We start from the raw sequence: 12,820 nt of genomic DNA on the forward strand, positions 1-12,820 counted from the left end.
GCTCCCGCCCGCCACCGAGGTGGCGCCTCAAGGATAGAGACAACGAGATGCTCCAGGCAGCAGCCATTGACGCGGCCTGGAACTGGGACGCCCGCACAGAAGAAACAGGCGTGGACGAGGAGGCGGAGAACCTTCGCCGAGACATGAAAGCGGCATGTTGCCTGGAGCCAGACAGAACGGGAATGTGTTCTGGTGGACACCGGAGATCGCAGAGCTACGGGCGAGGAGAATTTGGGTCCGCAGGCGGTTCCAGAGAGCTCGCCACTAGCGACTTCATAATGAGGAACAGATCTCCCTCCGCTACGAGACATATAGAGAGTCACGACATATCTTACAGCGGAGGATCAAGAGCGCTAAAGTTCGAGCCTAGATGGAACTAGTCCTGTCAGTCGAATCCGACCCGTGGGGGGCGGCCGTACAGGATGGTGATGAAGAAACTGCGTCCAAGGGCCCCGCCACTGACGGCAGAGATGGATCCGGCAGTGACGGAAGAGGTCATTCACACACTGTTCTCGCCACAGGAGGACAGCCCGGGACAGCCGCGCACCACCTCGACTTGGACAGTGGAGGGGAGAGAGGAACTAGGGGTTGCGGAGAAGGTGATGCTGGATGCGACAGAGAAGATGGCCTCTCGCAACGTGGTGCCTGGTCCGGACGGAATCCCGGGACAGATATGGGCGGAGACGATGACGATCATGGCCTCCAGACTGCGTCACCTATTTACAAGGTGTCTGGGGGAGGGAGTATACCTCGGATATGGCGTATGGCGAGGCTGGTCCTGTTTCGGAAGTAGGGACGACCGACAGACTCGCCGTCGGCATATCGCCCGGTATGCCTAGTGGATGAAGTGGGCAAGCTCTTGGTACGAAAGCGAGTACGTCTTCCAGCGAGGCCGCTCAACGATGGATGCGGTGAACCGGGTACGAGAGATGTCACGGGCCATGGTTTCCCCGGGCGGGGTAGCGCTGGCAGTCTCTTTAGATATAGTCAATGCATTCAACGCCATACCCTGGGGCAGGATATTAGAGGCCCTTGAATGTTTCGAGGTGCCCCTCTACATCATTTGTGTTATACGAGCCTACCTGAAAGACAGATGGGTCGGCTACCGGCAAGAATGAAGAGGAGTGGTGGCCCATTGAACGCGGGGTACCGCAGGGTTCGGTTTTAGGTCCGATTCTATGGATCATTGGATACGACGCGGTGCTTCCTTGCCCCATGTCCCCAGACCCATGCATGGTTTGTTACGCAGACGACACATTGGTCTTGGCCGGATGACGCTGGTGGCACGAGACCTGCGCCACGGAGAGCTTGCCGCCGTTTGCGTGATACGGGCTATACGAAGGCTGGGCCTGAAGGTGACGCCAGCCATGTCGGAGATCATATCGTTTTATGATTACCGACGCAGAGGGACTACTCCGCCAGATCAGTGTCTGCACATAAGCGGAGAGGAGAATGAGGTAGGACCGCAGATGAAATACTTGGGCCTCACCATCGACAATCAATGGACGTTCGGGCCGCATTTCAAGCTCCTGGTTATGAAAGTGACGGCGACAGCCAACGCCCTATGTGGACTGCTGCCGAATATCGGTAGGGCGCAAGTCGGAGTGCGCCGACTGTATGAAGGAGTCATCCGCTCTTGGGTCCTGTACGGGGCTCCGATGTGGGCGGAGGATCTGATGAAAAATCGACGCAGTCTACTCTTGTTGAGGAGGCTACATAGAACGACCGCCACCAGGACCGTAAGGGGATGCCGGACGATATCATATGCGTCGGCGATGCGTCTTCTTCGTTCTAGCTCCAGGCCCTAGCGTTTCGACGGGTATACCATCAACTGCAGGGCCTGTGTTCGGACGGGAATAAGTCCTCTGCCGGCCACTCGGTCCACGACGTCCGGGGTGTGGCAAAGCTCAAAACTTGGGAACGGTGGCACAGCCAGCTCGCCGCCGAAGATATGGTGCGGCCTCATCGGGCCTAGAAAGATCGTGGCGGGCTTCCATTGACGTACAGAATGACGTAAGTGCTGACCAGGTACAGAGCGTTCAGGAAGTTCCTGCTAAGGATTCGGCGGGAGGTAACTAGCACGTGTCACCACTGCGAGGAAGAGGAAGACACGGCACAGTACATACTGGAGTTCTACCCTTTGTGGGAGGAACCACGCCGTGTCTTACGACTCGCCATCTGCGAGAGTTTGGCCCCCAAGGCGATCGTAGGAGCAATGCTGAGGGGGAAACAGGAGTACATCACCGTCCGCTCCTACTGCGAGCAAGTCATGAGCCGATGAGAGAAAGGGTGAGAGGACAACACCCATCGAGAGTGCTGTCACGCCGAAGAGGGTCTGGTCTCTCCTTCAAACTCGCACGACGACCCAGGCAGCTTGGCATCAGGAGGAGTGCCCCCCCTAACGGTCTAATCAACCAAGGATGACTCCCGACCATCAGGTAGAAGACGAAGGAGTACCCCAGCAGCAATACGAAAAGATAGCCTTGGAGCTCTCCTACCAATCGTCAGAACGATCACAGTGGAGGTTTTAGCTGGTATCCAGTCCTACCCAGCGCCCTCTCCCTGGAGGGCGCGGGGCGACTGTGAAGGTTTCCTCCACGAAAAAAAAGTCTGAAGCAATTATATTCACGTCTAAGTAAAGTAGAAATTTATAAAATTTTTAAGTAAGAAAATAAGAAAGCAAAACCTGTCAATTAAATCCAATTAAATGCTTTATTTACGAAGATTATAAAAACAATTCTGTATCTATCAGACACGAATTCCAATAACTAAACTGAACTAGCAGTTAGTATTACGCAGCTTATCACAAACTAAATTAACAGCAAATCACTGATAATGAAGACGGAGTAAAGCTAACAAATGCTGGCAGAAGAACACTCCACATTTTAATTTAATTATTAATTAATGTTAATTCATCGACAAAGAAAACAAATCAAACAAAATCAAAAATTCAAATAAATCGCCAATATTCTTTAATTGAACGACAGTGAAAGCACCTCCAACACATACGAAATGAATATAAATCTAAAGAAAAGGCAAGACTAATTGAATAGCCAATATTCTTTAATCAATCGAGTAAAATTTCTCGCAAGTATAATAATGTAATAAAGCAAATTAAAGCAATATGCAAGAATTCGAGAAATATCTATCCCTATAATAAAGTTGGAAAGGACAGTTTATCGCAATACACCATACTTTGGTGTGATAACAAACAATCTTGGCGGTAGAGTTTAGATGTCCATCGGGCTGTAATTGCCATTACGGACGAATCAGCACCATGTACCAAACGCTCCATTACTGATTAACCATCGAACTAATCTATCCGACGATTTAGACACTGAGATTATAGACGTAAAGATTGTCCCTGATCTTCAGCTTCAGTGGATATAGAGATGTGGTTATCCTTTGAGAAAAAAATGTGCCCCTCGTTCAGCCTCATAAATATTGAATTTCGAAAAACGTTCAAACATATGTTTATTTATTTTTTATGAAATGTTTGAGGTGTGAGTGTTGTCCGTGATAATTGTAACTGCTGGATGTAGATGTCGTTGCTGAGGTACTGCTGTTTTTCTTCTCATTTTTAGATGCGTGGAAGAAAAATCGGACTCCGGTCGCCAGGATTTGAACCCGGGTCCCGAACGTTCGTAACCTAAGGCACTAACCACTGCGCTGCTGTCGTCCGACTAGTTAGTGTCGAGTGGTGGTATTTGTGCTGTCGAGTGCTGCCACAGATTCATATGCCGAATTTCACATCTCTAACTTTAGTGGGCATATAGTTATCTTGTAAGAAAATTAGACCCGCTTTTTACCCGTTAGGTCCATATTTCCAAAACTCCTTACTTATTTCATGCTTACGTTATAAAAGAAGTGTACTGTCCGAATTTCATCTTTCTAAGTACTTGGGCTGGGCATTGATGAGTAAATTAATCCCTTTTGCATTGTTTATATCTATGTACACCTACACCTGACAGAAATTAACAAACATTATGATTGCTTGGAAATTACTGCATATTTTTAATTTTCTGAGATATATTAGATGAAATTAAAAATAGTATGAGGAGATAACAATGTATACATGGAATTGCAATATGTTTATTTTCGATTATATTCGTGTAATTTCTACAATTAATATTGGATCTAAAATGAACAAAATAAAAGTTTGTGGCGGCACGGGCCACGGAACTTTTCAACGGCTCCAGATACAAAGCGCGACGCCACCAAAGCGCAACACCGATGTGCCCAATCTGTCATCGATATCCTCACACTCTTTCCGCCGAATTCTCGGAAGAGCATACTCGTGCCAGCACAGGCGACACATCTTATGAATGCACGCGAGTGGGGATATCGATGGGCTACGAAGGGAAGGTCTGCGCGAAGAAAAACAAAAAGCAGAGTCAGTCTGGCTTGCGTCATTAGAAGTGTAACTCCTCGGTCCCTTTTCGATAGCAAGGCGACGAACGGCATCTCGGTGTCTATCGTTATTTGTTAGTTGTTACCTGTTGTCCGTTAAATGTTATTGTTGACCGTTAATTGTTAACTCTGATTGTTGATTAGTTCTAATAAACTGTTATTCGTTAAAAACACCAAGAGTAGTTCCTTACGCACCTATCACCAACCACCTCAAGTTTATCACAAAAGTTAAACATATTTGGAATTATATAATTACTTTTAATAAAAACTAAATAAAAAATATTCTAATAAGATGTTAGGTAGCCCCTATAACCTTTGGATTTGACGACTGCATGACATTTGCGTGACACTGAATTGGATTGCGCGTGAATTAATCGAACACAAAACGCAGCCGATATCTCACGCCATATTTTTCTAACTGTATGCATCAACTCAATGTATTAACTTCAAAAAAATTTTTTTTTAACTTGTTCAAAATTGACTTCCCAATTGACGTCTAACGTCAGTATTATTGTTTTGTAAACCATAAGTTAAAACTGATGGATTGTGGATCCCTTCTCTTTTTCTATTTTATTTTGTTTTTCAACACGTGTAATGTATGATTATAATGCAAAATATAATTATTTAATTTTCTTGCTGTCATTTCCGTTAAGGTGACACTGCAGACACTGAGTATTTCTCACTATATACACAGTAATTCTTTATATACAAGGAAGTGTGTGCTCGAAGTCTGCAGCAATAAATTCAGTTTTCTTATCTTTTTAAACATTTAACGGTCAACTATTGTATCTTCGATAAAATTTGATAAATACCAAGATTCGACATAAATTCCGAGAATTAAAGTGAGATAACGTGGAAAATCCCGATAAAAGAATAAACATTGTACTGCAGTAAAATTTCTATCTGTTATAAACACAAATTGTAATCAAGAATTTTACGTTTATTTAAACCAAATAGTGGATTAATGCGGAATACTCCCGTTAAACCCTTAGGTATGATGTGTCACTATAGTGGCTTTCGTGGATGCCATCTTACATTACGACGCGCCTCTATAATGGCTCATTCTACCCACTCATTCGCTTACCGTTTCAACTAAATGATCTATTTCACTTGTCTTGCTTCACACGTTTTTTGTCCTCGCAATGTTTTATAACAGTGTTAACAATATACAGGCAGAATATATAGTCTTTGTTTTTCATACGCCAGTGTCAGATATCAATTGTTACTTTTCGTTAAAATAAATTATTGGCTTCTCCTTTTAACATGCCGATCCGTATCCCTATAATTTTTTAGAATCTTCAACCTCAAAATGTCGCTTCAAAATAGAAAACTAAGAACAATTTGAAAGACACTATCGCTCTATGAGTGTGAAAATTGAGACGTGGTTCTATGTGTCGTAACGTGCTTTAACATATATCACGCTCAATCGTATTATTAATTATTAAAATAAATTATTAAAGTTAAACTTTATGCATCATATCTTTAAGAAAAATTGTAATTTAGTTATCAAAAACTTCGTTCCAATGTGCTTGCGTAGGGAACAGCATTATCCGTCACACATTGCAGTGCAGTATCGTTTACGTAATTCGCACCAAACTCTGCTGTACAAAGAAACAGTTCCGCGCAAAATTCAGCCGTACCTAAGAGGTTAATTCCCTTTATTCGGCTACCACTTTCCTCACCAGTGTACTACCACTGGCGTCTTGGTCATCTTCAGTTTCCCAAGTCGCCATTTCCGAGCGAGAGTGCCTTGGGATCAACCTCCCCCACGTCGTTCCTCCAATAGTTTGATGACCGTCGGGTCGAGTCTGGTGGCTACTCGAGTCTCCGACGGGGCCTGGGGGCTCCAAAACCCACTGCGCCTCACTTTTCTTTCCCTTATTCGACTTTTCCATTATAATTATTAATATTGTTCGTTGTCCAGGGTTGTAACCGTGTAAGTCATACATCGCCGTTCCATTTTCATAATCCATTACATTTCTCAGGGCGTCATAAAAGCGATATTCCCTTTCCATTAACCATATTCCTTGCCAAGGTCGTCATTAATACTCTTGTATTATTAGTACCCACAAGGGTTGCCAATCCTAATCAAATTTAGTTTATACCATTCTAACCGTTTGCGGGCGGGGCCTCTCGACGAGCGAGCGTCGCTGTGGACGAGAGGTATTGGCGCGCGCATTTGAAAAAATATACATGTTGAACGTTTGCGTTATTCATTGTTGAGGCTTGTATTATTTTCTTCAATATTTAGTTCATTATCACTGTCGCTATCACTAGAAATATTAAAACGTCTGAGCCAATTCCTTGTTGAACGGAGTTCGTTTTCACTATCTGAAGCACTGTTATCGTCTTCTACCTTGTCAGGTTCAAGATAATATTCATCACAACTATCACTATCGAACATGTCCTTTCTGAATCTTTTAGGCATCGTGTATAAGGTATTATAGAAAATATATATAATATACGAAAAGCTTGCTGATTCGTCTGAAGATGCCATTGAAAAATTGAAATTCGTTCTGACTCGACCACCATCCTACATCGCAAGTTTACGTTAAACGGAAGATAAGATTTCTAAAGATCTGGGCCAACGCCCTGGCTGCGCTGAGTGCACTCGTTTCCGTCAGATCACGAAAGTTAAGCAGTGCCGGGCACGGATAGTACTTGGATGAGTGATCGTCTGGGAACTCCGTGTGGCGTTGGCGAAGCGCGCTGGAACCGTGAGGTTCGGGCTTGGACGCTGGCGGCTTAGCGCCTCTGGGCCGCCAAGCAATCTGCTGGGGGAACCGGGCTGCCTGGCACGGCGGCTCCGGTGACGAGGCGCGGTGTGACAATGGTTACACACCGCCCTATCAGCGGTGGTATTAGGCGCGCGGGGGAGGCCGCGTTGCGACGCTCACACAGGTTCCGGGGCCTCTCTCGATCGCAGCCGGGACGGTTATCGTGGAGGTTTTAGTCGGTTGGAGTCCGACACTACCACGCCGCTTTCCCCAGAAGCGGCCTGGTGTCCGTGCGGATTTCCTCCACGTAAATATATATGTCGGAGAAACGTCGAGGATGGGGTTGGGAGCGTTAGATGATTCTTCATTGAAATTAGCCATTGTTGCGGTATAGTAACAGTACGGTTTATTAACACAAGTATGGGTAACACAGGTTCGACGATCAAACACGGCGATTAAGCACTTGCGGCACTAGTGACAATGATCTCAGGTTCGATAACGAATTCGCGGTCAACGGGATGATAGATGAATGTTCTCACGAAATCTAAGTCTGAATAGTTGCTGATTGTAAAGACGTTACTCTTTAGTCGATGAGGTCGCCAGAAAGAATGCCTTTCCCGTTCCGATGATGCCACAGAGGAAAACTATCACGGGGTGTGTCTAAGGACACGAGATCATCGGATTCGTCGGGGATATCACACGTTCGGAAAGTAAGGGAAATTGACGTTGCTGCTAATTGGCCAATCTCCATATCGGTAGTTAGAAAAGGATGCTAGCCGCCCTTGAGAGAGGGTTGCTAGTGGGAGACGTCGTTCGTGGAAAAATAGGTCTCTCCTGTCTTCCTGTAACTGGGACAAAGACTGTGTATCTGTTGAGGGATTCTATGTAACTAGATATTAGTGTTTATAACGGTCCTCGGGCTAGCCGATCACGTACTGCAGAGAGGCGTTGACATCTGGTAAACATCCTGCCCGGAGAATAGGATCTGCGTGTGGCGAGCTACGGGACAGAAACCGTTGGAATGTTTACTGCCACGTGCCGCTACAAATCTTTCTTTTAAGAAGAGCTATAGGGTTACTCAATGCCTTTGTTAGATGGAGAGTTCGTCTCGTTGACCGCGGCCACGGTCGGCGACTAATTGTCGCCTTGAGCCCAAGCTCATTGTCACAAATCTCAAACGAATACAATTGGGTAGAGTGACGGCAAATCGTTTAATTACAACTGTGGATTTTAATTACAATGTTTCTATGGATTTACCCGAGGTTTCAGAGGGAAGGCATCGGTGTCCTCTTATCTCCGACATACTTATTTCGCCAATTACGATCCACAATTCTTAACAACTTAACGATCAGTAAAGAGTAAACATCTTGAACACGTTTAACGTTCTCCACCAACGGTTACTCGAGGGTGGAGTTGGGAAAGCTTTTCCCGTGTTTTATCGCAATGAGCAATAACCCTAAGAAACTTCTCGACTTTTAAAATGTTTTTGACAATGGACTGTAAAAAATGCTAAACTTTGTAGCGGTTCCTTAGGATTATTATGGGCCTGAGTTGATATGCCTTGACAGCTGGTGGCTATCTTGATCGACGGATGTTGTTTGTCATCTGACCTTGAGATAGCCTTTTCTCTGTCCTGATTGCATTTATTTTAAGAATAACTAACATATTTTGTCGGGCGGTCAAAATGACCGCTCACGGTAGGCAAGGCAGAGTACAAATTTTTCTCAGAAAATAAAACAGCAAACTAAAATTAAATACCGAAAAATATATTGTATGCATGTTTTGGGAAAAGTGAAAGATTATGAAGCGATATGATAGTTTGAATATAATAGAAATGACTTTGAAATTCAAGAAATGCGTTAAAGATATAAAACGGAAAAAGATCGAAACAGATAAAGCTGATTGGGATGAAAATGATTTATGAGCAGTGTCTTCAGAAAATCCCCAATATTTTGCCTCTATAACTTACCTCGATTATAATTGTTCGAGATTTGTGATAATGAGCTTGGGCTCGAGGCGATAACCAGTCGCCGAACGTAGCCGCGGTCAAGGGATGAACGTTTTGTCTAACAAAGGTATGGAGTAATAGTATATGTCTCCTTAAAAGAAATAGTTGTAGCGGCACTCGACAGTAAACATTCCAGTGGTTTCTGTCCCGTGGTTTACCACACGCAGACCCTATTCTTCGGGTAAGATGATTACCAGATGTCGATGCATCTCCGCAGTACATGTTCAGCTAGCTTGAGGGTCCGTTATAAATCTTAAGATTTAGCTAACCAAAATCCTTCAAACAGACAAAGAGTCTTGTCCCAACTACGGGAAAATAGGGGAAATCTATTTTTCTCACAAACGATGCTTCCCGCTAGCAACTTTAACTCAAGAGCGGCTAGCATCCTTCTCTAACCACCAACATGGAAATTGACCAATTAACAGGAACGTCAACTTCCCTCACTTTCCGAACGAAGGCATCTCTTCACGAATCCGATGATCTCGTGTCCTTAGACACACCCCATCATAGTTTTCTTCTGCAGTAGCATCGTGACGGAAAGTAATTCTCTCGTGAGGTCATATTAGCGAGTTACTTAGCGTCTGTACGCTCGGTGGATATTCCACGTTTTAACAAAGAGTTAGTTCAGTAATACTTGTACCGCAGACAAGGAAGTTGGGTACAACTTGGACTTTGGAAGAGAACGCATTCTGGTATCCCGTTGACCGCGGATTCATTATTGAACCTAGGATCATTGTCATTAGGATCATTTCGAATATCTAATTACCACGGTTACTTGTTAAATTCTGCAATAATCGTATTTGCACTAGTCAATGTCTTCTCTATTGCGTAACAACAATGTGTAATCCAAATGAAGATTCGTTTCACGCCCCTAACTCTAATCATAACATGCACTCGACATATATATAGTGCTATTTCGAATAAGCAATTGGAATACATTAGCGTAGAAGAAACGGCGTATGATACAATTAGAAAGTTCGATGAGATGTATTTGAAAGAATCAACGGCACTGCAGATTGTGTACAGGAACAGATTGGAAAAAACGAAACTTAGCAACTATAGTGATTCAGCGACATTTTTCAGTGAATTTGAAAAGGCGGTAAAAGAATTGAAAAGCGCGGGTGCTACTGTGAAGGAAAAGGAGAAATTGAGTTACATGCTAAACGCGTTGCCGGACTCGTACAGCTATATAGGACTTAATGGGTGCATTAATGGAAGAAGATAAAAGTGTGGCGTACGTTAGAAATAAAATACAAATGGCAGAAATGAAAAATCAAAAGGACGACCGAACAGGGAGAAGATTGAATGTAAAACTAAGAAGGAGAGATTTTGTTTTAAGTGTGGAAAAACTGGTCATTTCGTATGAGATTGTCAGACTGGCCAAACGGGAAACAACGCCGGTTCTTGGCGGGGGCCAACACGTGGTCGAGACTGAGGCAGAGCTGGAAGAGGATACCACCAGAGAGGGCGCGGAAACTTGCGAAGCTTTCGTAATCAAGATGAGCAGAATAACGCAGGAACGGGTTCATGGTTGGCAATGGTAGATACAGCATACAACAGCGAAGTAAATAGTTTAAATAATGATGAAGTAAATTTGTTATTAGATAGCGGTTGTACTGATCACATAATCAATAGCGATGAATATTTTGATGAATGCATTGAATTTAGAGAACCCGTAAATATATATTTAGGAGATAATAGTGTCGTTAAAGCAACGAAAGTAGGAAAATGTATTTAGTTATTTTGGAACGTTTGGTAAGAGAAACGAAATAGTAATGAAGAATGTGTTTTATGCGAAAAATATGCATTCGAATTAAGTAAGTTACGGGAAGATAACTGAGAACAGTACGATTGTTTCTAAAGGAAATTTATCAAAAATTATAGATAAAAATGGTAAGGTTACAGCAGTAGCTTTTAAACAAAATAGAACGTACACAATGACAAACAAATTAAAGCGCACAGTGTGTTCGATAAATGCTGTTAATAGTAAAACAAACGAATCAGAAAGAAAAGTGGCATAGAATATTAGGCCATGTAAATTGTAGCTATTTAAATACTTTGTATAAAGAACAGTTGTTAACGGTTATCCCTATGGAACTTGAAACAGAATTTATGAAATATAAGACGTACATAGAAAATAAAACTCATAATTTGTCATTCAAAAATAGTAGAACGAGGGCCGAAGATATTCTAGAAATAGTTGGTACTGACATATGTGGTAATTTCACAACAACCGGTATAAATGGAGAAATGTATTTTGTCTCCTTTATTGAAGATTACAGTAAAATTGCAAAAATTTATTGCATAAAGCCTAAAGCAGTTTTTGATTACGTATTTCAATTTGTAAATGAAAGTGAGAATTTAACCGCTAAAAGGGTTAAATTTTAGAGATGCGATAACGGGAAAGAATATTTAAACAATAATATTTCTAATTTTGCCAAAGAAACGGGCATAACTATTAATAATTGTCCAGCGTATGTACACGAATTAAATGGAACCGCGGAACGATTTAATAAAACAATAATGGGCTTGGCGCGTTATTTATTAGTAGAAGCACAAGTACACAAACGATATTGGCCGGAAATAATGTGCGCAACTGTTTATTTGAAAAATCGCACGTTAGCAAATACTATAGTAAAGAAAACACCTTCTGAAATATTTTTCAGAAGAAAACCAAATGTTACAAATTAACGTTCATATGGAAGCAAAATTTTTGTGAGAAGATCAGAACAGAAAAGAATTTCTAAATTTGAAAGAAAGACAGATATGCGATTTGTACTATGCGGGGGATACAATCGGATCGGTTATAGAGTTCCTATAAATAATAAAATAATAGTTGCGAGACATGTTGACACCGTAGAAAAAAATGTAAAATGTATCGGTTTAGATGAATCAGACGAAGAAAATAATGATTGTGTAAATGACAAATCGTCGGATGATAACTCCGAAAGCGCTGATGAAATTGAACAAGGAAAAGTTAAAGAAAATAAAAATGATTCGAAATCTGAGACCAATTTTTAGAGTATACCACGTAAATCAAAACGCGAAAGGAAAGAACCAATTAGATATCCAGGAAATACATATAGTAATAATATTTATGCAAATTATTGTAGTGTAGATACTCCTTTTACATTTGAGGAGCCGATTGAAAGTAATGACTGTAAAAATTGGGAAAGGGCTATGAATAAAGAAGTAGAATATCTAAGTAAAAATAAAACATGGAAATTAGTTGATGAGATACAAGGAAAAGGGTTCTGGATGTAAAGTGGATTTACACAAGAAAATCACATGTTAGATATAAAGCTAGGTTAAAAACAGATGTAATTAATGACATATACTCTCCTGTAGCAAAAAAGGCAAACGTTAAAGATATTACTATTTCATTGTTGTAAAATGGGCCTAGTTATTGAACAAATGGATGTAGAGAAACTGTATTCTTAAATGGTAAAGTAATCTCTGAAATATATGTCAATCAACCGAAAGGATACGAAGATGGTATGAATGGGATATGTAAACTCGAAAAGGCATTATATGATTTAAGAGATAGTCCGAGAGCTTGGTATGAATGTTCAAATAAATTTCTGATAAATTTAGGATGTAGAAGAAGTAATATAGATTACAGCCTACATACTTTTAAGAAAGGAATAGATATTGTTTATTTACTCGTATATGCAAATGGTTTATT

The 12,820-nt window shown here is 42.0% G+C and overlaps 1 pseudogene; it reads left to right on the forward strand.

The window, feature by feature from the left end:
• Positions 1-6,993: 6,993 nt before the first annotated feature.
• On the forward strand, positions 6,994-7,112 carry LOC117159305 (5S ribosomal RNA; annotated as a pseudogene).
• Positions 7,113-12,820: the final 5,708 nt, after the last annotated feature.

Source organism: Bombus vancouverensis, chromosome 17 (assembly GCF_051014615.1).
Source record: "Bombus vancouverensis nearcticus chromosome 17, iyBomVanc1_principal, whole genome shotgun sequence".
Lineage (NCBI taxonomy): Eukaryota > Metazoa > Arthropoda > Insecta > Hymenoptera > Apidae > Bombus > Bombus vancouverensis.